Source organism: Pseudophryne corroboree, chromosome 5 (genome assembly GCF_028390025.1).
Source record: "Pseudophryne corroboree isolate aPseCor3 chromosome 5, aPseCor3.hap2, whole genome shotgun sequence".
Taxonomy (NCBI): Eukaryota; Metazoa; Chordata; class Amphibia; order Anura; family Myobatrachidae; genus Pseudophryne; species Pseudophryne corroboree.
Window position 1 is genome coordinate 682,060,358 of NC_086448.1, and position 25,680 is coordinate 682,086,037.

The 25,680-nt window shown below is 42.7% G+C and overlaps 1 long non-coding RNA gene across 1 annotated transcript in view; it reads left to right on the top strand.

Annotated features, from left to right (window-relative positions):
• The window catches only part of LOC134929324 (uncharacterized), a 56,195-nt gene that overhangs the window by 24,179 nt on the left and 6,336 nt on the right, over positions 1–25,680 (top strand). The window contains exon 2 of the long non-coding RNA XR_010178471.1: positions 11,515–11,698. This is a non-coding gene — a long non-coding RNA (uncharacterized LOC134929324). The remainder of the gene's footprint in view (positions 1–11,514; positions 11,699–25,680) is intronic.

Here is a 25,680-nt window from a genome sequence, read left to right on the forward strand (position 1 = left end):
GGACTGACGTTACAGCTGGGTGTAAAAGCTCAAATGCCCACCCATCTTTGATGTGAGGACTGACGTATCGAGCCACTGATCAGAAAATGTATATGCTTACCTGAATCAGGAGCTCTGTCTGCGTGACAGTCACCCTATAACATCAAGTCGGCATAGTGTGTACTAAGCTTAAGTGTTATTTTACAAGCTATGATAGAAAACTGACAGAAGCAGATTGGTTGGTACTTTATCTCTCTCCAAGTTTGGTGAGGTTCAATGTACTATTAGATTTTCTCATTAGTAAACTATTCTAACAGTATCTTTCCACAAAATAGTATGCACAAAAGTAATCATAATTGTCATAAGTAAATGAAAAAGAGCACATCTGTCATTTGTTGTAATAAGAAAACAATGTCAGTCTAGCACTTGGCAGTAGGGCAATTGCAGACCAGAATCGTCTCTCCGGCCTGCTATGCCTCCTTCTTTATTTGCCTGTAATATGATGCAGAACCAGTGTAATGCAGGTTGAGTATCCCATATCCAAATACAGGTTTGAATTTTGGATAAGGGATACTCAACCTGTATTCCGAAATACGGACTATTCCGAAATACGGATTTTTTTCAGTGTGACTGAGATAGTGAAACCCTTGTTTTCTGATGGCTCAATGTACACAAACTTTGTTTAATACACACAGTTATTAAAAAATAAGATTTTAAACCTACCGGTAAATCTATTTCTCCTAGTCCGTAGAGGATGCTGGGGACTCCGTAAGGACCATGGGGTATAGACGGGCTCCGCAGGAGATAGGGCACCTAAAAAGAACTTTGAATATGGGTGTGCACTGGCTCCTCCCTCTATGCCCCTCCCCCAGACCTCAGTTAGAGAACTGTGCCCAGAGGAGATGGACAATACAAGGCAGGATTTAGAAATCCAAGGGCAAGATTCATACCAGCCCACACCAATCATACCATGTAACCTGGATCATACATAACCAGTTAACCGTATGAACAACAACAGTAATGGTCCAAGACCAAATTCAACTGTAACATAACCCTTATGTAAGCAACAACTATATACAAGTCTTGCAGAGTTTCCGCACTGGGACGGGCGCCCAGCATTCTCTACAGACTAGGAGAAATAGATTTACCGGTAGGTTTTAAATCTTATTTTCTCTTACGTCCTAGAGGATGCTGGGGACTCCGTAAGGACCATGGGGTTTATACCAAAGCATCCAATCGGGCGGGAGAGTGCGTATGACTCTGCAGCACCGACTGAGCAAATGCTAAGTCCTCATCAGCCAGGGTATCAAACTTGTAGAATTTAGCAAAAGTGTTTGACCCCGACCAAGTCGCCGCTCGGCAAAGTTGTAATGCCGAGACGCCTCGGGCAGCCGTCCAAGAAGAGCCCACCTTCCTAGTGGAATGGGCCTTAACCGAATTTGGTACCGGCAATCCAGCCGTAGAGTGAGCCTGCTGAATCATATTACAGATCCAGCGAGCAATAGTCTGCTTCGAAGCAGGTGCGCCAATCTTATTGGCCGCATACAGGACAACCAGAGCCTCTGTTTTCCTAATTCTAGCCGTCCTGGCTACATAAATCTTTAAGGCCCTGACTACGTCTAGGGATCTGGAATCCTCCAGGTCACTTGTAGCCACAGGCACCACAATAGGTTGATTCACATGGAATGAAGAAACCACCTTAGGCAAAAATTGCAGATGTGTCCTCAATTCAGCTTGATCCACATGAAAAATCAAGTAGGGGCTTTTGTGTGACAAAGCCGCCAATTCTGATACTCGCCTTGCTGATGCCAAGGCCAACAACATGACCACCTTCCAAGTCAGAAATTTAAACTCAACCTTGTTAAGCGGTTCAAACAAGTGTGATTTTAGGAACTGCAACACCACGTTGAGGTCCCACGGTGCCACTGGATGTGTAACACTCCCTTTACAAATGTCTGGACTTCTGGAAGAGAAGCCAATTCCTTCTGAAAGAAAATCGAGAGGGCCGAAATCTGAACCTTAACAGAGCCTAATTTCAGGCCCATATCCACACCTGTCTGACTCTGTAGGAAGTGGAGAAAACGACCCAGATGAAAATCTTCCGTAGGTGCATTCTTGGTCTCACACCAAGACACATACTTTCGCCAGATACGGTGATAATGCTTAACCGTCACCTCCTTCCTAGCCTTTATTAAAGTAGGGATGACCTCTCCGTAATCCCCTTTTTCGCTAGGATTTGGCGTTCAACCGCCATGCCGTCAAACGTAACCGCGGTAAGTCCTGAAATACACAGGGCCCCTGTTGCAACAGGTCTTCCCTCAGAGGAAGAGGCCAGGGATCTCCTGTGAGCATCTCTTGTAGATCTGAGTACCAGGCCCTTCGAGGCCAGTCTGGGACAACGAGTATCGTCTGTACTCTTCTTTGCCTTATGATCCTCAACACTTTTGTGATGAGAGGAAGAGGAGGAAACACGTAGACCGATTTGAACAGCCACGGCGTTATCAGAGCGTCTACTGCCACTGCCTGAGGGTCCCGAGACCTGGCACAATACCTCCGAAGCTTTTTGTTGAGGCGTGACGCCATCATGTCTATTTGAGGAGTTCCCCAAAGACGTGTTATGTCTTTAAAGACTTCTTGATGAAGTCCCCACTCTCCTGGATGGAGATCGTGTCTGCTGAGGAAGTCTGCTTCCCAGTTGTCCACTCCCGGAATGAAGACAGCCGACAGAGCGCTTACATGATTTTCCGCCCAGCGAAGAATCCTGGTGGCTTCCGCCATCGCGACTCTGCTTCTTGTCCCGCCTTGGCGGTTCACATGAGCCACTGCTGTGACATTGTCTGATTGAATCAGAACCGGTAGGTTTCGAAGAAGACTCCCCGCTCATCGAAGGCCGTTGTAAATGGCCCTGAGTTCCAACACATTGATGTGTAGACAGGACTCCTGGTCTGACCAAAGTCCCTGAAAATGTTTTCCCTGTGTGACCGCCCCCCATCCTCGGAGGCTCGCGTCCGTGGTAACCAGGATCCAGTCCTGAATTCCGAACCGGCGACCCTCCAGCAGGTGACCACTTTGCAACCACCACAGGAGAGACACTCTGGCCCGTGGGGACAGAGTTATTTTCCCATGTAAGTGCAGATGGGACCCGGACCACTTGTCCAGAAGGTCCCATTGAAAAGTCCTTGCATGGAACCTTCCGAAGGGAATGGCCTCGAAGGCCGCCACCATTTTTCCCAGAACTCGAGTGCATTGGTGAACTGACACCCTTTTCAGTTTTAGCAGGTCTCTGACCATGTTCTGGATGTCCTGGGCTTTCTCTATTGGGAGGAAGACTTTCATTTGTTCCGTATCCAGTATCATACCTAGGAACGGTAGTCGAGTTGTCGGAATCAACTGTGACTTCGGTAGATTTAAAATCCAACCGTGTTGCTGGAGCACTCTCAGAGAGAGCGCCACACTGCTCAGCAATTTCTCCCTTGATCTCGCTTTTATCAGGAGATCGTCCAAGTATGGGATAATTGTGACTCCATGCTTGCGCAGGACCACCATCATTTCCGCTATTATCTTGGTGAAAATCCTCGGGGCCGTGGAAAGTCCAAACGGCAACGTCTGAAATTGGTAATGACAATCCTGTACAGCGAATCTCAGGTATTCCTGATGGGGGGCATATATGGGGACATGAAGGTACGCATCCTTTATGTCCAGAGACACCATAAACTCCCCCTCCTCCATATTGGCTATTATCGCTCTGAGAGATTCCATTTTGAATTTGAATCTTTTTATGTACAGGTTTAGGGATTTCAGATTCAAAATAGGTCTGACCGAACCATCCGGTTTCAGGACCACAAATAGGGTTGAGTAGTAACCTCTTCCCTGCTGGTGCAGGGGATCCTTGATTATCACTTGCTGTATACACAGCGTTTGAATTGCAGCTAACACTACATCCCTTTCCGATGTGGAAGTTGGTAGGGCCGATTTGAAAAATCGGCGCGGGGGCACCTCCTCGAATTCCAGTTTGTACCCCTGGGAAACTATTTCCAACACCCAGGGATTCAGGTCTGATCTGACCCAGGTCTGACTGAAAAGTCGAAGACGTGCCCCCACCGGTGCGGACTCCCTCAGGGGAGCCCCAGCGTCATGCTGTGGGTTTTGGAGCAGCCGGGGAGGACTTTTGGTCCTGGGCACCTGCCGAAGCAGGTGCTCTTTTGCCTCTGCCCTTACCTCTGGTGAGGAAAGAGGATCCCCGACCTCTTCTGGACTTGTGCGACCGAAAGGACTGCATCTGATAGGGTGTTACTTTCTTTTGCTGTTGGGGAATATATGGTAAAAAATTTGATTTACCTGCTGTAGCTGTGGAAACCAGGTCCGTCAGCCCATCCCCAAACAATACCTCACCCTTATAGGGTAGAACTTCCATATGTTTTTTGGAATCCGCATCTCCCGTACATTGGCGAGTCCATAAGGATCTTCTCGCCGAGATAGACATGGCATTGGCCCTAGAAGCTAGCAGTCCAATGTCCCTTTGAGCATCCCTCATAAATAAGACTGCGTCTTTAATATGGGCTAGAGTTAAGAATATAGTATCCTTATCCATATTATCAAATTGATCAGTCAGCTCATCTGTCCAAGCTGCAATTGCGCTACACACCCATGCCGACGCAATTGTCGGTCTTAGCACAGCACCCGTATGAGAATAAATACACTTTAAGGTAGTTTCTTGCCTGCGACCTGCAGGGTCCTTAAGGGCCGCTGTGTCAGGAGACGGTAGCGCCACTTTCTTGGACAAGCGCGTCAGGGCCTTGTCCACAGTGGGGGTGATTCCCAAATCTCCCTGTCCTGCTTAGGGAAGGGGTATGCCATATAAATTCTTTTGGGGATCTCTGGTCTCTTTTCCGGAGTCTCCCAAGCTTTTCCAAAGAAATCATTTAATTCATGAGATGTGGGAAAATTAATAATCTGCTTCTTTTCCTTAAACATGTGTACCCTTGTGTCGGGGACCGAGGGTTCATCCTCAATATGCAACACATCCCTTATTGCCACAATAATACACTGAATGGTTTTAGTCACCCTAGGGTGCAATTTGACTTCGTCATAGTCTACACTGGAATCAGAATCCGTGTCGGTAGTAGTGTCTTGTGGTAAGGGACGCTTTTGAGACCCCGACGGGCCCTGAGTCGGTCCAATCCGAGGATTGACCCTCTGATGTCCCCCCTAATTCAGCCTTATGAAGCCTTTTATGTAAAGATGCCACACTTGCATTCAACATATGCCACATGTCCATCCATTCCTGAGTCGGCACAACCGACGGGGACACACCACTTATTTGCTCCACCTCCTCCTTGGAGAAGCCTTCCGCTTCAGACATGTCGACACCACGTACCGACACCCCACACACACAGGGATTACCCTACAAGGGGACAAAACCCCAACCAGGCCCTTAGGAGAGACAGAGAGAGAGTATGCCAGCACACACCCAGCGCTTAATAACACTGTGGTAAAATGTGACCAGATAGCGCTTTTTTATATAATAATATTCCAATTCCCACTCACTGCGTCGCCAATGTGCCCCCCTCCTCTTTTTTCCAGCCTGTGAAGTTCAGCAGGGGAGAGACCAGGGAGTCAGCGTTCAGCATGCAGCTTCTGTGGAGAAAATGGCGCTGGTTAGTGCTGAGGATCAAGCCCCGCCCACCCGACGGCGGGCTTCGGGTCCCAGTGCTTTTTTTATTAAAATGGCGGGAAATTCTTGGATTTACTGCCTCCGCAGCCTAATCCATCTTAACATGCCCAGAAGTGAGGAATATTGCTGCCCAGGGCGCCCCCCCCAGCGCCCTGCACCCTTCAGTGCTGCTCTGTGTGTGTATAGTGGGAGCAATGGCGCTCAGCTTACCGCTGCGCGCCTTACCTCATGAAGATGATGTCTTCTGCCGCCTGATGTCTTCTGCCTTCTCATACTCACCCGGCTTCTATCTTCGGCATCTGTGAGGAGGACGGCGGCGCGGCTCCGGGACGAACCCCAGGTGAGACCTGTGTTCCGACACCTTCTGGAGCTAATGGTGTCCAGTAGCCTAGAAACAAAGCCCAACCGTAAAGCCAGCCCTGCTTCTCTCTCCTCAGTCCCACGATGCAGGGAGCCTGTTGCCAACAGGACTCCCTGAAAATAAAAAACCTAACAAAATTCTTTTAAAACAGAAAACTCTGGAGAGCTCTCTGCAGTGTACCCTTTCTCCTCTGGGCACAGAATCTAACTGAGGTCTGGAGGAGGGGCATAGAGGGAGGAGCCAGTGCACACCCATAGTCAAAGTTCTTTTTAGGTGCCCTATCTCCTGCGGAGCCCGTCTATACCCCATGGTCCTTACGGAGTCCCCAGCATCCTCTTGGACGTAAGAGAAATATTGTATTAAATGACCTTCAGGCTGTGTGTATAAGGTGTATGTGAAACATAATTGTGTGAATGTACACAAACTTTGTTTAATGCTCAAAGTTATTAAAAATATTGGCTAAAATTACCTTCAGGCTGTGTGTATAAGGTGTATATGAAACACAAATGCATTCTGTGTTTAGACTAGTGATGTGCACCGGAAATTTTTCGGGTTTTGTGTTTTGGTTTTGGATTCGGTTCCGCGGCCGTGTTTTGGATTCGGACGCGTTTTGCCAAAACCTCCCTGAAATTTCTTTGTCGGATTCGGGTGTGTTTTGGATTCGGGTGTTTTTTTACAAAAAACCCTCAAAAACAGCTTAAATCATAGAATTTGGGGGTCATTTTGATCCCATAGTATTATTAACCTCAATAACCATAATTTACACTCATTTTCAGTCTATTCTGAATACCTCACACCTCACAATATTATTTTTAGTCCTAAAATTTGCACCGAGGTCGCTGGATGGCTAAGCTAAGCGACACAAGTGGCCGACACAAACACCTGGCCCATCTAGGAGTGGCACTGCAGTGTCAGGCAGGATGGCACTTCAAAACAATAGTCCACAAACAGCACATGATGCAAAGAAAAAAAGAGGCGCACCAAGGTCGCTGTGTGACTAAGCTAAGCGACACAAGTGGCCGACACAAACACCTGGCCCATCTAGGAGTGGCAGTGCAGTGTCAGACAGGATGGCACTTCAAAAAAATAGTCCCCAAACAGCACATGATGCAGAGAAAAAAAGAGGCGCAATGAGGTAGCTGTGTGACTAAGCTAAGCGACCCAAGTGGCCGACACAAACACCTGGCCCATCTAGGAGTGGCACTGCAGTGTCAGACAAGATGGCACTTCAATAACATAGTCCCCAAACAGCACATGATGCAAAGAAAAAAAGAGGCGCAATGAGGTAGCTGTGTGACTAAGCTAAGCGACCCAAGTGGCCGACACAAACACCTGGCCCATCTAGGAGTGGCACTGCAGTGTCAGACAGGATGGCACTTCAAAAAAATAGTCCCCAAACAGCACATGATGCAAAGAAAAAAAGAGGCGCAATGAGGTAGCTGTGTGACTAAGCTAAGCGACCCAAGTGGCCGACACAAACACCTGGCCCATCTAGGAGTGGCACTGCAGTTTTCTAGCGATAGGATGAGTGCTTCCATCCTCATGTGAAGCTGAACCACTAGCCATGAACATAGGCCAGGGCCTCAGCCGTTCCTTGCCACTCCGTGTCGTAAATGGCATATTGGCAAGTTTACGCTTCTCATCAGACGCTTTCAATTTTGATTTTTGGGTCTTTTTACTGAACTTTTGTTTTTTGGATTTTACATGCTCTCTACTATGACATTGGGCATCGGCCTTGGCAGACGACGTTGATGGCATTTCATCGTCTCGGCCATGACTAGTGGCAGCAGCTTCAGCACGAGGTGGAAGTGGATCTTGATCTTTCCCTATTTTAACCTCCACATTTTTGTTCTCCATTTTTTAATGTGTGGAATTATATGCCAGTATCAATAGCAATGGCCTACTACCATATATACTGCGCACAACTGAAATGCACCACAGGTATGGATGGATAGTATACTTGACGACACAGAGGTAGGTAGAGCAGTGGCCTTCCGTACCGTACTGCTATATATACTGGTGGTCACTGTCAGCAAACTGCAAAACTAAAATGCACCACAGGTATAGAATCTAGATGGATAGTATACTTGAGGACACAGAGGTAGGTAGAGCAGTGGCCTTCCGTACCGTACTGCTATATATACTGGTGGTCACTGTCAGCAAACTGCAAAACTAAAATGCACCACAGGTATAGAATGTAGATGGATAGTATACTTGACGACACAGAGGTAGGTAGAGCAGTGGCCTTCCGTACCGTACTGCTATATACTGGTGGTCACTGTCAGCAAACTGCAAAACTAAAATGCACCACAGGTATAGAATCTAGATGGATAGTATACTTGACGACACAGAGGTAGGTAAAGCAGTGGCCTTCCGTACCGTACTGCTATATATACTGGTGGTCACTGTCAGCAAACTGCAAAACTAAAATGCACCACAGGTATAGAATCTAGATGGATAGTATACTTGACGACACAGAGGTAGGTAGAGCAGTGGCCTTCCGTACCGTACTGCTATATATACTGGTGGTCACTGTCAGCAAACTGCAAAACTAAAATGCACCACAGGTATAGAATCTAGATGGATAGTATACTTGACGACACAGAGGTAGGTAGAGCAGTGGCCTTCCATACCGTACTGCTATATATACTGGTGGTCACTGTCAGCAAACTGCAAAACTAAAAAGCACCACAGGTATAGAATCTAGATGGATAGTATACTTGACGACACAGAGGTAGGTAGAGCAGTGGCCTTCCGTACCGTACTGCTATATACTGGTGGTCACTGTCAGCAAACTGCAAAACTAAAATGCACCACAGGTATAGAATCTAGATGGATAGTATACTTGACGACACAGAGGTAGGTAGAGCAGTGGCCTTCCGTACCGTACTGCTATATATACTGGTGGTCACTGGTCAGCAAAACTCTGCACTGTACTCCTCCTATATAATATACTGGTGGTCCCCAGTACCCACAATAAAGCAGTGTGAGCACAGATATATGCAGCACACTGAGCACAGATATGGAGCGTTTTTCAGGCAGACAACGTATACTGGTGGTCACTGGTCAGCAAAACTCTGCACTGTACTCCTCCTATATAATATACTGGTGGTCCCCAGTACCCACAATAAAGCAGTGTGAGCACAGATATACGCAGCACACTGAGCACAGATATGGAGCATTTTTCAGGCAGACAATGTATACTGGTGGTCACTGGTCAGCAAAACTCTGCACTGTACTCCTCCTATATAATACTGTTGGTCCCCAGTCCCCACAATAAAGCAGTGTGAGCACAGATATATGCAGCACACTGAGCACAGATATGGAGCGTTTTTCAGGCAGAGAACGGATAAAACTGGTGGTCACTGATCAGCAAAACTCTGCACTGTACTCCTCCTATATAATACAGCTGTTCCCCAGTCCCCACAATTAAGCAATAAGCACAAACGGAGAGGACGCCAGCCACGTCCTCTCCCTAACATTTCCAATGCACGAGTGAAAATGGCTGCGACGCGCGGCTCCTTATATAGAATCCGAATCTCGTGAGAATCCGACAGCGGGATGATGACGTTCGAGCGCGCTCGGATTAACCGAGCCATACGGGAGAATCCGAGTATGCCTCGGACCCGTGTAAAATGGGTGAAGTTCGGGGGGGGTTCGGTTTCCGAGGAACCGAACCCGCTCATCACTAGTTTAGACTAGGGTCCCATCGCCATGATATCTCATTATGGTATGCAATTATTCCAAACTACGGAAAAATCCGATATCCAAAATACTTCTAGTCCCAAGAATTTTGGATAAGGGATACTAACCTGTAGTAATGTCATTTACAAGAGGCCAGTGGCTCTCAGCTCAGCTTACTGTCATGTTCCTGCAACCATCCCCAGACGCTTCCTAACCTTGTGTTATGCAGGTGTGGATCATTAGGTTGACCTGGAAAAGGTCGATAGTGTCTAAGTCGACTCCAAAAGGTCGACATATACGAAGTTGACATTGTAAAAAGGTCTATATGGTCAAAAGGTTGACACAGGAAAGGGTTGACATGAGGGTTTTTGTTAAATGTTTTTTGGTGTCATTTTCGCCGTCACAGCACAGGGACCCCCAGTTAGTGTACTGTGTCCCCTCACGTGGCTCACTTTGCTCGCCATACTTAGGGCATGGTGCCTTGACCCGCTACAGCTGCGATTGGCACAGGTTACTATTACCAATCGTAGTCCACGTAAAGAATAATAAAGTTGAAAAAAATTGTAAAAAACTCAACCATATGATGTGTGGACCATTAGCATGTAGACCTTTTGTCCTTGTCGATCTAATGCATGTCGACCATTAGTGGTCGACTTTATTACTGTCGACCTTTCATCCAGATACCGTGTTATGTATATTATTAGCTTTCTATAAAGACAACTAACATTGGGAACACTGCTAGGAGGAAAGGCACCTGATCAGCAATAAGGCACAGATATCCTCTGGATTTCAGACTCAGTCCCGCTCATACAATATCAAGGGTCGGGAACTAAGAAGACACCCCAACCACCAGTTGCATATTCTAAATACAGTACAGTGCATCCGGAAAGTATTCACAGCACTTCACTTTTTCCACATTTTGTTATGTTACAGCCTTATTCCAAAATGGAATAAATTCATTTTTCCCCTCAAAATTCTACACAAAATACCCCATAATGACAAAATGAAAAAAGTTTTTTTGACATTTTTTTCAAATTTATTAAAAATAAAAAAATAAGAAATCACATGTACATAAGTATTCGCAGCCTTTGCCATGAAGCTCAAAATTGAGCTCAAGTGCATCCTGTTTCCACTGATCATCCTTGAGATGTTCCTACAGCTTAATTGGAGTCCATACGTTCCTTTAACTGTCTGATGCCCTTGTGGTAAGCTTTATGTTGGAAAGACAATCAGACAGTTAAAGGAACGTATTGCCATGCATAGGTCCAGTATTCGTGCAGCCTTAGATGGGAAAGCATACGAGCAGCCACTCATTGGCATCTATGAATTATAAAATCATAGATTGGGTCCCCCCCAACTCTAGGGGAGGAGATAGGGGACGTATACTCCTACAAAGGGAATCAAAGTGGATTTCAGTGCTACAGACTATACAACCTTTTGGTCTTAATGAAATGGTCTCATTTTCTTCTTTTCTATGAGTCTAGAAATTCTATATATAGTATATTTTGCTGCATTCGTATGTTGGTCTCATTATTCATGATTGATTTAATTTGGGTACATGCTTTATTATATATGTCCCATATTAGTTATAATTGGGTCTACAGTTATTATCTCTTTAAGTCTATTTAGTCTAAACATTAGAATCTATAATAGCTCTTATTTTGATGCTCTATTTGCGTTGCATATACTAGTTAAATCATCTAGATACTATGTTCTTAATAACCTTTGTCTATGATATTCCATGCTTTGCATTGTTTTTAAATTTCACTTGTGTTTTATCGATGGTTATGGATTGTTATGTATTTGTATCTCACAGGGGATTTCCGCTAGTCACATGACGTGTATGTCTGTGTGAATGGGAATCCCGCTATGACGTAAATTGGTGTACCATGTGACCATGCCCCCGGAAGTCTGTCGGGTCCACCAGCGCTGTCGCGCGAGAGTGAGGTCACCGGGACTCCGTGTGTGGTGGGCGTCTGGATGCACCTTCACATTCTTTGGTAAGCACTATAAATGTTGTCTTTTGTATTATGCTGGCTAATCTTGATAAAGGAGCATAGCTCCGAAACGTTGATTGCAGCTCGTTGTCAGCGCTTTTATTTCTTTATGGATGTTAGTCTCCACGAGTGCCATCCCTTTTTCTGTTTTATATATATATATATATATATATATATATATATATATATAGGTGAAATGGCTCCCTGGGTGGAGACAGGCTTGCCCTCCCAAACTTCCCCCCTCCATGCAGTAGAAACCAGGCAGCACTCAGCGGTCTTTGTGGGTATATTAATGTATTAAAGTACAAAAGACTTATGGGTCTATTTACTAAGCCTTGGATGGAGATAAAGTGCATGGAGATAAAGTACCAGCCAATCGGCTCCCAACTGTCATGCCACGGGCTGTGTTTGAAAAATGACAGTTAGGAGCCGATTTGCTGGTACTTTATCTCCAGCGACTTTATCTCCATCCAAGGCTTAGTAATTAGACCCCAAAGTGTACCGACGTTTCAACGCTGTGCAGGGCATTTTTTTCAAGGTGCTATGCTGTAGGCTTGAAAAAAACGTCCTGCTCGGCATTGAAACATCGGTACAATATAGTACTTTTATACATTAATTTACTCACAAAGAGCGCTGAGTGCCGCCTGGTTACTACTGCACGGAGGGTGTGTGTGTTTGTATATGTGTATGTATGTATATATATATATACACACACACACACACACACCCTCCCAAGGAAACCCCCCTCGCTAAAACCTGCGTTTGCCCCGAGATAGGTGTGCCAAGCTTGTGGCATCATATTCAAATATACTTGAGGCTATAATTGCTGCCAAAGGTGCATCAACAAAGTATTGAGCAAAGGCTGCAAATACTTATGTACATGTGATTTCTTAGTTTTTTATTTTTAATAAATTTGCAAAAATCTAAAACAAATATTTTTCATGTTGTCAATATGGATTATTGTTTGTAGAATTTTGAGGGGAAAATGAATTTATTCCATTTTGGAATGAGGCTGAACATAACAAAATGTGGAAAAAGTGAAGCGCTGTGAATACTTTCCGGATGCACTGTACCTTGGGCCTTATTCAGTTTTGGTTGTTAATGCAATACGATAGCATTATCCTATTTTGGGGGGGGGGGGGGGCAGTGCGCAAGCATAGGGCCCGTTCTGCACGTGCACGGGCCGGCAAATGAGATCGCATCACATTGATGCGAACGCCTCTGCCTGATTGGCAGAGGCTCTTGCCGTACGTTTGCGGGGCGGTTGGGGATGGCAGGGTGTTGTTGCGGGGGTGTGGTGACAGAGACGCCGGCTGGTCTGGGACATTTTCACATACGCCTGCTGCGACAGGTAAGATGGCTGCACTGCACCTGCCATCGCAGGCAGGGGGCATCACTTATTTTGTGGTGACAGCAATTGCATTTGAATTGTGATCATATCACTGGCGGCCATTAGCATGCAGGGCAGCGGTGCCCTGTGCTGGGCAGCCCCCAGCATGCGATCGTTAGCAGTTGCAGTTTTGCTGATTTAGCAAAACTGCAACTGAAGCTAAATAGGGTCCATTATGCTCTATTCCAATCAGCCATTATTATAATGTAGCAGTAATTGGGATTCCATGTCCTACTGTATGTTTCTGTTTCTAGCCCAATACAACTGCAGCTTCTCGCTGTCTTGTCCTTCGCTGACAGAAATGGACCTCTGTTGTCTCATCACTAGCAATAACACATCTGTGACCTTCTTCACAACTCAGCTGTTGACTGTAACACAAGTCATCTAAGCCTCTGTAAGCCCTTTTTTATTGACGTTTGCTTCCGACCACAGAACAGCTGCTGAAAGCCATTTGGGTGGCGGCCCATTTTTCAGTACACATGTGCTACGGTAGTAGTATTGCTCTTCCTGATACATTTGCGTCTGTTACTCTCATGTCACTTTCAGGGGATGATTCAGTTACCAGCAAGCTGCCGCCAGAGAGGCTTCGTGGGATGTGTCTCTTGCTCATTTCTGCTCCCAGCACATGGAGGTGCACACACGAAGGAGCTACTGTAATTTCAGTTATTTGTATTTGCCTAGCTTCTGTGAATAGCATTATATGCACAGAATGGAGATTCAGGTAGACCAAAAACAATACCAAATAATAATAATAATAATAATAATAATAATAATAATAATAATAATAATAATAATAATAATAATGTTACTTATGTAGGCTAGGACTGTTTTCCCAATAGGACACCACGTGCTGTACATTCGAATGTAAAAGAACACAAGATACAAAATAAGCATAACAGAAAAGTGAACTAAACATTTTGGTTGTATTGCATTAGTAAGTAACTACATCTATTGGGAAGATATTTTGCCCCGATAAGATTGTCATTTTTATTATGACCAGAGATGTCTAGCACTTCAGAAAGTTCTACATCAGCAGAGACGCCTGAATTTAGCTGGAAAAATTGGCACTGAACTTCACAATTTTTTATTTTGACAAGAGAACCCACAATTTGCTGGTCCAAATCGTAATTCAATTAACCCAGTTTTGAACCCAGTGGGTTGGAAGCGGTTACCTCGTTCAAAGCAAGGATTAAAAAAAAAAAAAAAACACTCTCCACCTACTGTACTAATCTTATTTTGCTCATTGAGATTTTGTCTACACAAAGCTACAGTAGGCACCCGCTAGTAACACTCATGCTCTGCCCAACTCACTTGTGAACAGATGGCAGCGTATTGCTCAGCAACATCTTGATTCACAAACCCAGGCACTTTGGTGGAAATCACTGTAATGGTGGTGCACCACTGTAATGTCACCAAAGAGAATATTGTACTGGACCTCTGCAATTTTCCCATATGTTTCACTAAGCCTATCACAAGAGGATTCTGCTGAAGAATGTTATTATTTTGACAAAATGTTTTTATTTGCCGTTTCTGGTTCCAAATCGGTGGATCTGTTTCATCTGTTATGGTACTTTACATTTGTATATGGTGTACTGATTGCTCTTATGAAAATGTGAGTTGGAGGGAAAATGTAAAGGTGATCTACAGTGTTTTCATTTCCACATTTTAGTGTGATTATAATTCCACTAAAAATAATGAACCCATGTTTACACAATATTCTAGAATATGGAGATAATAATAAATGCAATAACAAACACTTTACACTTAAAATTAAAATAACTGCGCAATACTTTAATGAAGGCAGTGCCACCGCTCATCATTTACATTCCATATACAGTAATTAAGGTCAAAACAAGAATTTATTATTAGAAGAAAACATTGATCTGATAAAAAGAGGTGGTATTAAAGGGATACAAGGTAGAGAACTTTGATGTAAAGTTTACACTTTAACATAATGGACAAGAGTTCCCTGCTCCTCCAGATATCAAGATACAAGTGTGCTGGACAGACCTTGGATAGGAGTATGGTAAGCTACGTAAATTACCTGCACTGCTACTTTTTTCTCTGAACTATAAAATGGTTTTCATGTCACATGACATATGTAAGCATATCGTGGTAGATCGCAAGCATTGGCTATTTTTAAGATAGGACAAAAATATTGCCCATTTTTCATTTGATATCACCGTGAATAACCTAGGTATGTGTACACTAAGATTTATTTATTTATTATCAGTTACATATATAGTGCCAGCATATTGGATTGCACTTTAAGATTGGGAAAAAAGCAGTGATAAAACAAGACTTGATAATAACAGACAGACAGAGGGCCCTGACACAAGCCTACAATCTATGAGAAATAGTACCGTTTAGCATTGATGCACAAGGATTAATGCTACGGTACATATGGCATATTGGTCCAGTCAGATTGCACAGGTTCTTGGTGAGCTGTTTAATCCAGTCACGTAGTAATGTTGGGCAGGGGTTTGTGGCAGTGGCATATCTATAATGGGTGCAAGGTGCTGCAAATATCACCGGGAAAATGCTGCAGTGACCATCTTCCCAGCATTTCACAATTCACATGCACAGTAGGACATTCACCAGGAAAATGGCCACTGCACCATTTTCCCAGAGACTTGCACATACAGTACTCACCAGACTCTGGGACAGTGCTAGTGTCTCCTAGGGACCCTAGTGCTCAGAGTCTGCAGTGCGCTGCTGGCCAGAGAGGAGGGGGCCCAAATATAGACTGGACACGGGCAACCGCCTCTTTTATTGCGCCCCCTGGTCAGCGGGATGTGAAAGTGAACAGAGAAAATATCTAAAATGATGTATGAACTGTATAGAGTGGATGCAATTGGGTAGGATCGCTTATAGAGGTTACGTGGGTGGTTCTTGAATTTGATAAGCATTTCTAAAGAGGTGAGTATTTGGGGAACACTTAAAGGTTTGGAAACTAGAGGAAAGACTTCATGTGCATGGGAGAGCATTCCGTAGAGTGGGTGCAGCCTGAAAAAAAGTCCTGTAACCATGAAGGGGAGCAGGTAATCCATGTAGATGAGAGACACAGATTTTGTTGAGCTGGGAGATATTTTGAGGTAAGGGAACAGTCATGGAAGACACCAAGGTAGAGAGCTTGGTGAATGGGGTTGATTGTCAAGAGACAGAGATATCAGGTTGGTAACTATTTCTGACAGGTGGAAATACAGGTTGAGTATCCCATATCCAAATATTCCGAAATACGGAATATTCCGAAATACGGAATTTTTTTGAGTGAGAGTGAAATAGTGAAACCTTTGTTTTCTGATGGCTCAGTGTACACAAACTTTGTTTAATACACAAAGTTATTAAAAATATTGTATTAAATATCCTTCAGGCTGTGTGTATAAGGTTTATATGAAACATAAATGAATTGTGTGAATGTACACACACTTTGTTTAATGCACAAAATTATAAAAAATATTGGCTAAAATGACCTTCAGGCTGTGTGTATAAGGTGTATATGAAACATAAATGCATTCTGTGCTTAGACTTGGGTCCCATCACCATGATATCTCTTTATGGCATGCAATTATTCCAAAATACGGAATAATCCGATATCCAAAATACTTGTGGTCCCAAGCATTTTGGATAAGGGATACTCAACCTGTATTATTAATCCTGTTTTTTGAATGAATAAATTTGAGTTGGCGAGATGTCATCCAAAATGAAATGACAGAAAGACATTCAGTAATGTGGACCAACAAAAACAGTGACAAATGTAGAGGGGGGGATGTACTAAGCCTTGAAAAGTGATAAATTTCACGGTGATAAAGCACCAGCCAACCAGCTCCTAACTGCCAAGTTACAGGTTGGGTTTGAAAAATGACAGGAGCTGATTGGCAGGTACTTTATCACCGTGAAATGTATCAATTTTCAAGGCTTAGTACATCTCCCCCAGAGACAGTGGTCAACAGTATCAATGCAGCAGAAGATCCAGAAGAATAAGAAGTGTGTAATGACCTGTAGACTACCTTAGTCAGTGCTGTCTGTGTGGAGTGCTAGGAACAAAAGCCTGACTGAAGGGGGTCTAGTAAGTTGTGCAAGTGTGTAAGGTGAGTGTAGGAAAGTCCCACAAGTAACTTGGAGGAGCATGGGAACTGAGAGATGGAACAGTAATTTGAGAAAGAGTTAGGGTCAGAATTCTGCTTTTCAGAATCGCTGCATGCTTGAATAATGATGGAAAGATACCAGTTCTATTAAAAAGAGTGAGAATAAAGATTTTAGTTAGGGTTGGCATGAGCACAGGAGACTGATTTGTGATGATATAAGATCAAGAATAGAGGTAACAGAGTGTAGAAGTGTGTAGATACTTTGAGGTAGATTTATCAATTCTTGGAGAGAGATAAAGTACCAACCAATTAGCTCCTGTCAGTTTACAGTCTGTGTTTGAAAAATGACAGGAGCTGATTGGTTGGTACTTTGGGGTCTATTCATGAAGCAGTGAAAAGAGTGGAGAAGTGAGCCTGTTGAGAAGTTGCCCATGGCAACCAATCAGCAGCTCCGTGCAATTGTATAGTATGCAAATTATAAATGTTACTTCAATGCTGATTGGTTGCCATGGCCAACTTCCCCACTGGCTTACTTCTCCACCCTATTCACTGCTTCATGAAAAGACCCCTAAATCTCTCTCCAAGCTTTGACAAATCTGCTCCTTTTTCTTCATTGGTGGGATCAAGTGAAAAGAAGGTGCAGAAGGTTCAGGGAAGGAATTGAGCAGGTCACTGGCTGTGGGTGAGATTTACGTAACTTTATGTGACAGTTTTTGCAGGTGTCTTGTACTTTTGAATGCAACAGTTGACATCTAAGTTAACATGGAGTATAGTGGGTAGCTGGAGCTGCTTCACCGAGAGTCCGGTTCATGTGTGATACAGCTGTCTCCGGAGAGGTGAATGTAGAAATTAGTGAGAGCAGTTGTTGCAGAGAGGTGGATAGTTGTTGAAATTTAATAGCGTTAATATTTCTGCGGGTTTGAAGAGGCTTGGTAGATTTCAATGACATTGAGGTTGAAGTAATGGAGGAGAGCATGTGATAAAGTTGTGACCTGAGAGAGGGAAAGGGGTGCTAATGATTTCATAAACTGAGCATAGTCTGGTGAATACAAGATCAAGACAACGGCCCTCCTGATGAGTAGTGGAGTCAGTCCATTGGGAGAGGCTGAGAGAGGAGGTTAGAGAGAGTAGTTTGGAGGCACAAGGAAAATCAATAAGGATTTTGAAACCCCTCATGATGATGGTGGGAATGTCAGAGGGTAAGACGTGAGGGAGCCAGGTAGAAACATGTTCAAGAAATAGTTGGTGTGATCCAGGTGGACAATAGATCATAGCAACACGCAGAGAGAATGGGATGAAAATCCTGCTAGAATGTACTTCAAATTATGCAAATGTGAGTGATGGAAGCTGTGATAGAATTGTGCAATATTGGGACAGTAGATAAGTCTAAACAGTCATGCAGCAAATGCAGCAGTGTGCACTGCACTGTACAGTACTCTGAGCAAATCACAAGGCTATAGATGTGATATTACACAGAAACAAACACCTTCAATCAAGTAGTCCCCTGGCGCTTTACTTTGATAATACAAAAAATGACATCATTGAAATGCTTAACAGATAGAATGGAAAGGAGGAATATGTACCTTAAAGGGGCAGTATGCAACCCAACTGAAGGGATCAGAGATAATGAGGAAGGGAATATGCATGGTTTGTTCAATAAGCTTGAAAACTTATGTACAGCTGAGACCAGGCACTGGTGGGATCAGGTTACTCTCCAAAAATACTTAGATGGGGATATTATTCCGAGAGGTTTGCGAATTCTAAAAAATTCAACATTTGGGGAGGATCTGAAATTCACCAGTGACTGGAATCAAATTTTAGATACATGTTCTAAGAACCTAATGAGGTTATTGATAAAATATAGGGAGGATAAAGTACATAAGCTGCAGGCCGAAATTGAACAAACGCAGAACCAGTTAAAAGAATTTGAGACACATCCAGATTACAAAATTAGAGACTCAAAAGTAAATAAAAAAATTGAGGAATTCGAGCAGACCCTTATATCTAGAAAAGAACAAAAAATGAGAAGAGATAGGATAGATTATGAAAAAGGGGAAGTATATCAATATAATAAGAAAAATAAAAGTTATAATACCCCACAAAGGAAATCTGTAAGTTTTTATGAACAGCCTATTACACCAGATAGATTCAGTAAAAGGAAATTTAATGAAAAACCCCAATTTCAGAAGCAAAGGACCTATAAACAAGATCACTCTTATTATAATGGGAGTAGATATCGACCTATTTCACAAAAATCAGATCAAACCTTTGATACACCAAGGTGGAGAAATAGTAGGAGATCAGAAACAGATGAGGAGCAGGATTCCCCGTATAATAGGACTTTTTTAGAGAAACGCCAGGTGACAACATGGGAAAACACCAAGGGTTCAAAAAGAACGAGAGACAGAGAACTAGAGGATCGAGAGGAGGAAAGCGAAAATCCCACAAAAAATCCTTGTATCCGCTAGGTAAGACCCAAGAAAGAAAGAAAGGGGTATTCAATCTGTCTAAAAAAATATTAACTGAGGAGGAATTGAGACTCCTTGAGAAAGGTTTGAATTTTGCCCCTGCAAGTAAACCCAATTTGTTCACCCTCTTTGTGGATCTGAATAAGTATGTGCGAACATTAAGTCACAAACGTTACTTTGCCTTGAAAGCTTTGAAAAAATCTAAAATAAGTGGTAATCCAATTGTGCTTAATGTGGAGGACCAGGAAGCTTTGGAGATTTTGGAAGAACTCCAAACTAATGAATCACAACAGGGGAATTCAGAATTAAAACTATATGACACAAGGAGGGTGAGCAAATTTAAAGAAAAGTCTGAATTCTATCCGCTTCAATATAAAGGTCCTTATATTGAAAGCTTTTATAATAGTACTTTGGAACACTTTAGAAAGCTCTGTGAAAAAGCAGAAAAGGTAAATTTCATTGACAATCTGCAGAGGGGAGAAAGAAAAGCTCTAAAAACCTTATATTCAGATGAAAATGTAATAATTAAATCTGCGGACAAGGGCGGGGGGATTGTGATCCTTGATGTAGAGGACTATTTAATTGAAGCCTACAAACAACTGGGTAATGGTCTTTTCTATGTCGAGTTGAATCACAATCCCTCCGCCCTCTACCAAAGAGAACTCAAAGATTTGTTGGATGATGCCCTATGTGGAGGTGCAATATCAAATGAGACGTTTAAATTTCTTTATAATACACATCCTGTCACACCCACATTTTATTATTTACCCAAAATCCATAAGTCACTTACCTCACCCCCGGGTCGTCCCATAATTTCAGGTGTCGGGTCACTCACTAATAATTTATCTTTTTTTGTGGATTATTATTTACAAAGCCACGTAGGGAAACTTAAGTCTCACATTAAAGACACAAAGCATTTTCTAAATTTAATTGAAACCATAGTATGGAAAGAGGGGTACACTCTAATTACATGTGACGTGGAAGCATTATATTCCAATATCCCGCATGATCAGGGATTGGAGGCGGTGAAATATTATCTTGATGGAGATAGAGAGATGTCAAATTCCCTACGTGGTTTTATTTTAGATTCAATTGAGTTTATTTTAAAGCATAATTATTTTCTGTTTAACACAAAAATATATTTACAGACACGGGGGACTGCGATGGGGACGAGATTCGCGCCGAGTTTCGCTAACCTATACATGGGGAGGTTTAAGGAGGAGCACGTGTGGGGAGGCGGATTCGGCGCAAGTCTCGTCCTCTATGGCAGATTTATAGATGATTTATTTATTATTTGGGATGGGGATGCACCTTCTATTGATATGTTTTTTCACAGTTTAAATCAGAATAATTATGGTTTAAAATTTACCTGTAATCAAAGCAAGACAAAAATAAGTTTCTTGGATATTGCACTATCAACAGAGGTGGGAAGGATTTCAACAGAAACATACATCAAACCAGTGGATCAGAGTAGATATTTGGATTATAAAAGTTCACATGCGAAGGTCTGGAAAGTTAATTTTCCTAAGGGGCAATTTATCAGAATAAAACGCAATTGCTCAAATCCAGAAGTATTTGAGAAACAGGCAGGTATAGTATTCAATTCTTTTTTGGAACAGGGGTATCCCGAAGAAATTTTACAAAAAGCATTAAGGGAAGTAGAATCCATGGAGAGAGAAAGATTGTTATGTATGGAAAGAGAGGATCCAAGACAGATATCAAAAAAGGATGATAAGGAGGATAGGTCATCTCCGTTCATAACGAAATATAACAATTATTCATCAGATATTAAAAGGATAATTAAAAAGAATTCGGAACTCTTGAAGCTTGATACGGTGCTTAATAAAACAGTTAATCTTGATGGGAAAGTAGTGTTTAGGAAGTCGGACAACTTAAAACAGAAATTAACAAAGAGTCATTTTAATCAAAGAAGAATAGAGGGTGGAGAGATGGAAAAGACCTGGATACCAAATAGACCATTGGGATTCCATAAATGTGGGAACCCTACATGTAACACATGTGCACACACAAGTAGAAAGGTAATCGATTTTTGTTCGAATCATAACGGGGAGAAATTCCAAATAAATAATTTCATCAACTGTAGGTCAAAGTTTGTGATCTATGTTGTGCAGTGTGGTTGTGGAAAGCAATATGTAGGACGAACAACACATATGCTACATACAAGATGTATGGAGCATCGGAGGAATATTACTAAAAATATAAGTACACACCCTTTGCCCAACCACACTGCACAATGCGATCTATATTCACCCAGCAGTTTAAAAGTTATTGGGATCGAACAAATTAATACCACTACACGTGGGGGAGACAGGCTTAATACCCTCTGCCGGAGAGAGGCATTTTGGATATTTAGGTTAGGAACACTTCACCCAGATGGTCTAAATGATACAGTGGAACTGAACCATATTAGATAAGCATATAGGGCAAATTAGATGTTGTGGGTCATGTGATGTCTGTTTCTGAAATAAAGTATGGGGTCTAGATATATGGTCAGTAATACTGACATTTGAATTAAATGTAAATTAAAATAAAAATAAAAATATGAAAGGGTGAGTCAAAGTAATGTGTATATATTGACATGGGTCAAAGAATTGTATATTAATATGGATCAGTAGATTGAGTCTTAAGAGTATTTGAACTATTATATATGTTCAGGGATAAAATTACTGTTAAGTTATACTAGATGTGTCAAAGGAGATTGAGCACCAATTGTGAGTGCAATGTGTCTTTAAATACTGCCTGGATTAAAGGTGTCTACGTAGGGCTCAAAAATAGCTGGATGTATATCTATATATATATATAGATATGCATACACCCAAGGAAGATCGAGGGTGTAGGCTGATATACACTGTGTAATATTAGTGAGCTTTAGAAGCTCTGTGTATATGTCCCAAGAATAAACATCAGGTTCTCTAAGTTTTAATTGTTTTAATTGATGTCAATTTTGCTCTGCAAATCGAAAGAATATTAATTATACTATCCTCTTATGGATCTGGAGCGTTTAAATATATAGCAATGTTTGAAGAAAGTTAAACTATATTTGTTTATGCTAAGCTGATTAAATTGTGGCGACTAATTGATTACTGAGGAGGCTGTGAATAAGAAATGTGGAGGTGAAGATGCCTTTAGATAATTACTAACCGCTGAGGATGTTACAAATGGATGACTGCAAAGTGAGGCTTGAAGCGCAGACACACATGAGAGACTCCAGGGATAAAAGAAAGCAGAGCGGCTAATTTGAAACATCTGACTGAGGAAGCCGCCGATGCCGATAGGCGGAGAAACGCGTCTTTTATATTTGTGAAACCCGTGACCGCTGCGCAGCGAGACGGCTGCTGTGCTGGGAAGGAACCTGAGTCTCCGGTTAAGGCTTTGGATAAAGGTATTTGGCACCAGAAGCCGGGAGCTTGGTAAAACGAAACCCAGAAGTGATTGCGGTAAAGACGGGATTTTAACATGGCCATGTTTTAAATGTCTGCTGAGACATCATATTAAATCTGCTGCTTTGAGATCAATTTATATATGCATGCATATTTAATCAACTAATCAAATAATTATCGATATGGGTTGTGCACAAAATCAAAATTTATTCTACAAGAGAAAGTAAACAGCTGTCTGAATATCCACATTTATATGAACTGTTGGAAGTAAAGAGTCTTAAATATACAACTTGATTTGAAACAAGTGATTCTTCCGCTACAAAAGTATCAGTACAATTATACTTCTATCTGGAGTGGAATAGAGACATTTTACATCTGAATCAGAGTTGGTATTCTTTGTATCATTGTACTAAATACTAAACTGTCACACTTAATACCCAAGTGAAACAGTGTGAGGTAATTGATTAAAGCTGGAGGCTCTGTGCAGCAGGGGAGTATTAAGTGGTATAGAGAACAGAGAATCATGGTATGATTGTTCATTGATTAGGCCAGTATTTTAAATACAAATTTTATAAATGTATGCAAATTAGCCTTAGAGATGGGAATGGTTAATGAAAGTTGAATGATAATAGAATAAATAATTAAATAAATCAGTATTTTAATAAGAAATCTGGTAGCGCTGTCTGTTTGTTTGGTTTTTTTTTCTGTGGCAGATGTGATATTAGTTGAAGCTTGCAGATCGACTTATTTATCTAAACACGGGCCCTCATTCCGAGTTGTTCGCTCGCAAGCTGCTTTTAGCAGCATTGCACACGCTAAGCCGCCGCCTGCTGGGAGTGAATCTTAGCTTATCAAAATTGCGAACGAAAGATTCGCAATATTGCGAAAAGACTTCTCTGTGCAGTTTCTGAGTAGCTCGAGACTTACTCTTCCAGTGCGAACAGTTCAGTGCTTGTCGTTCCTGGTTTGACGTCACAAACACACCCAGCGTTCGCCCAGACACTCCTCCGTTTCTCCAGCCACTCCCGCGTTTTTCCCAGAAACTGTAGCGTTTTTTCTAGTGATGTGCACCGGAAATTTTTCCGGTTTTGTGTTTTGGTTTTGGGTTCGGTTCCGCGGCCGTGTTTTGGGTTCGGACGCGTTTTGGCAAAACCTCACCGGAAATTTTTTGTTGGATTCGGGTGTGTTTTGGATTCGGGTGTTTTTTTCAAAAAACACTAAAAAACAGCTTAAATCATAGAATTTGGGGGTCAGTTTGATCCCATAGTATTATTAACCTCAATAGCCATAATTTCCACTCATTTTCAGTCTATTCTGAACACCTCACACCTCACAATATTATTTTTAGTCCTAAAATTTGCACCGAGGTCGCTGGATGGCTAAGCTAAGCGACACAAGTGGCCGACACAAACACCTGGCCCATCTAGGAGTGGCACTGCAGTGTCAGACAGGATGGCACTTGAAAAAAATAGTCCCCAAACAGCACATGATGCAAAGAAAAAAAGAGGCGCAATGAGGTAGCTGTGTGACTAAGCTAAGCGACCCTAGTGGCCGACACAAACACCTGGCCCATCTAGGCGTGGCACTGCAGTGTCAGACAGGATGGCACTTGAAAAAAATAGTCCCCAAACAGCACATGATGCAAAGAAAAAAAGAGGCGCAATGAGGTAGCTGTGTGACTAAGCTCAGCGACCCAAGTGGCCGACACAAACACCTGGCCCATCTAGGAGTGGCACTGCAGTGTCAGACAGGATGGCACTTGAAAACAATAGTCCCCAAACAGCACATGATGCAAAGAAAAAAAGAGGTGCACCAAGGCCGTTGTGTGACTAAGCTAAGCGACCCAAGTGGCCGACACAAACACCTGGCCCATCTAGGAGTGGCACTGCAGTTTTCTAGCGAGAGGATGACTGCTTCCATCCTCATGTGAAGCTGAACCACTAGCCATGAACATAGGCCAGGGCCTCAGCCGTTCCTTGCCACTCCGTGTCGTAAATGGCATATTGGCAAGTTTACGCTTCTCCTCAGACGCTTTTAATTTTGATTTTTGAGGCATTTTACTGATCTTTTGTGTTTTGGATTTTACATGCTCTGTACTATGACATTGGGCATCGGCCTTGGCAGACGACGTTGATGGCATTTCATCGTCTCGGCCATAACTAGTGGCAGCAGCTTCAGCACGAGGTGGAAGTGGATCTTGATCTTTCCCTATTTTTTTAACCTCCACATTTTTGTCCTCCATATTTTAATGCGCACAACTAAAAGGCACCACAGGTATACAATGTAGATGGATGGATAGTATACTTAATGGATGACGAGTGACGACACAGAGGTAGGTACAGCAGTGGCCTACCGTACTGCTATATACAGTATAATGGACCTGGTGGACACTGTCAGCAGACTGCTAAACTACTAGTATAAAAAAAAGCCACCACAGGTATACAATGTAGATGGATGGATAGTATACTTTATGGATGACGAGTGATGACACAGAGGTAGGTACAGCAGTGGCCTACCGTACTGCTATATACAGTATAATGGACCTGGTGGACACTGTCAGCAGACTGCTAAACTACTAGTATTAAAAAAAAGCCACCACAGGTATACAATGTAGATGGATGGATAGTATACTTTATGG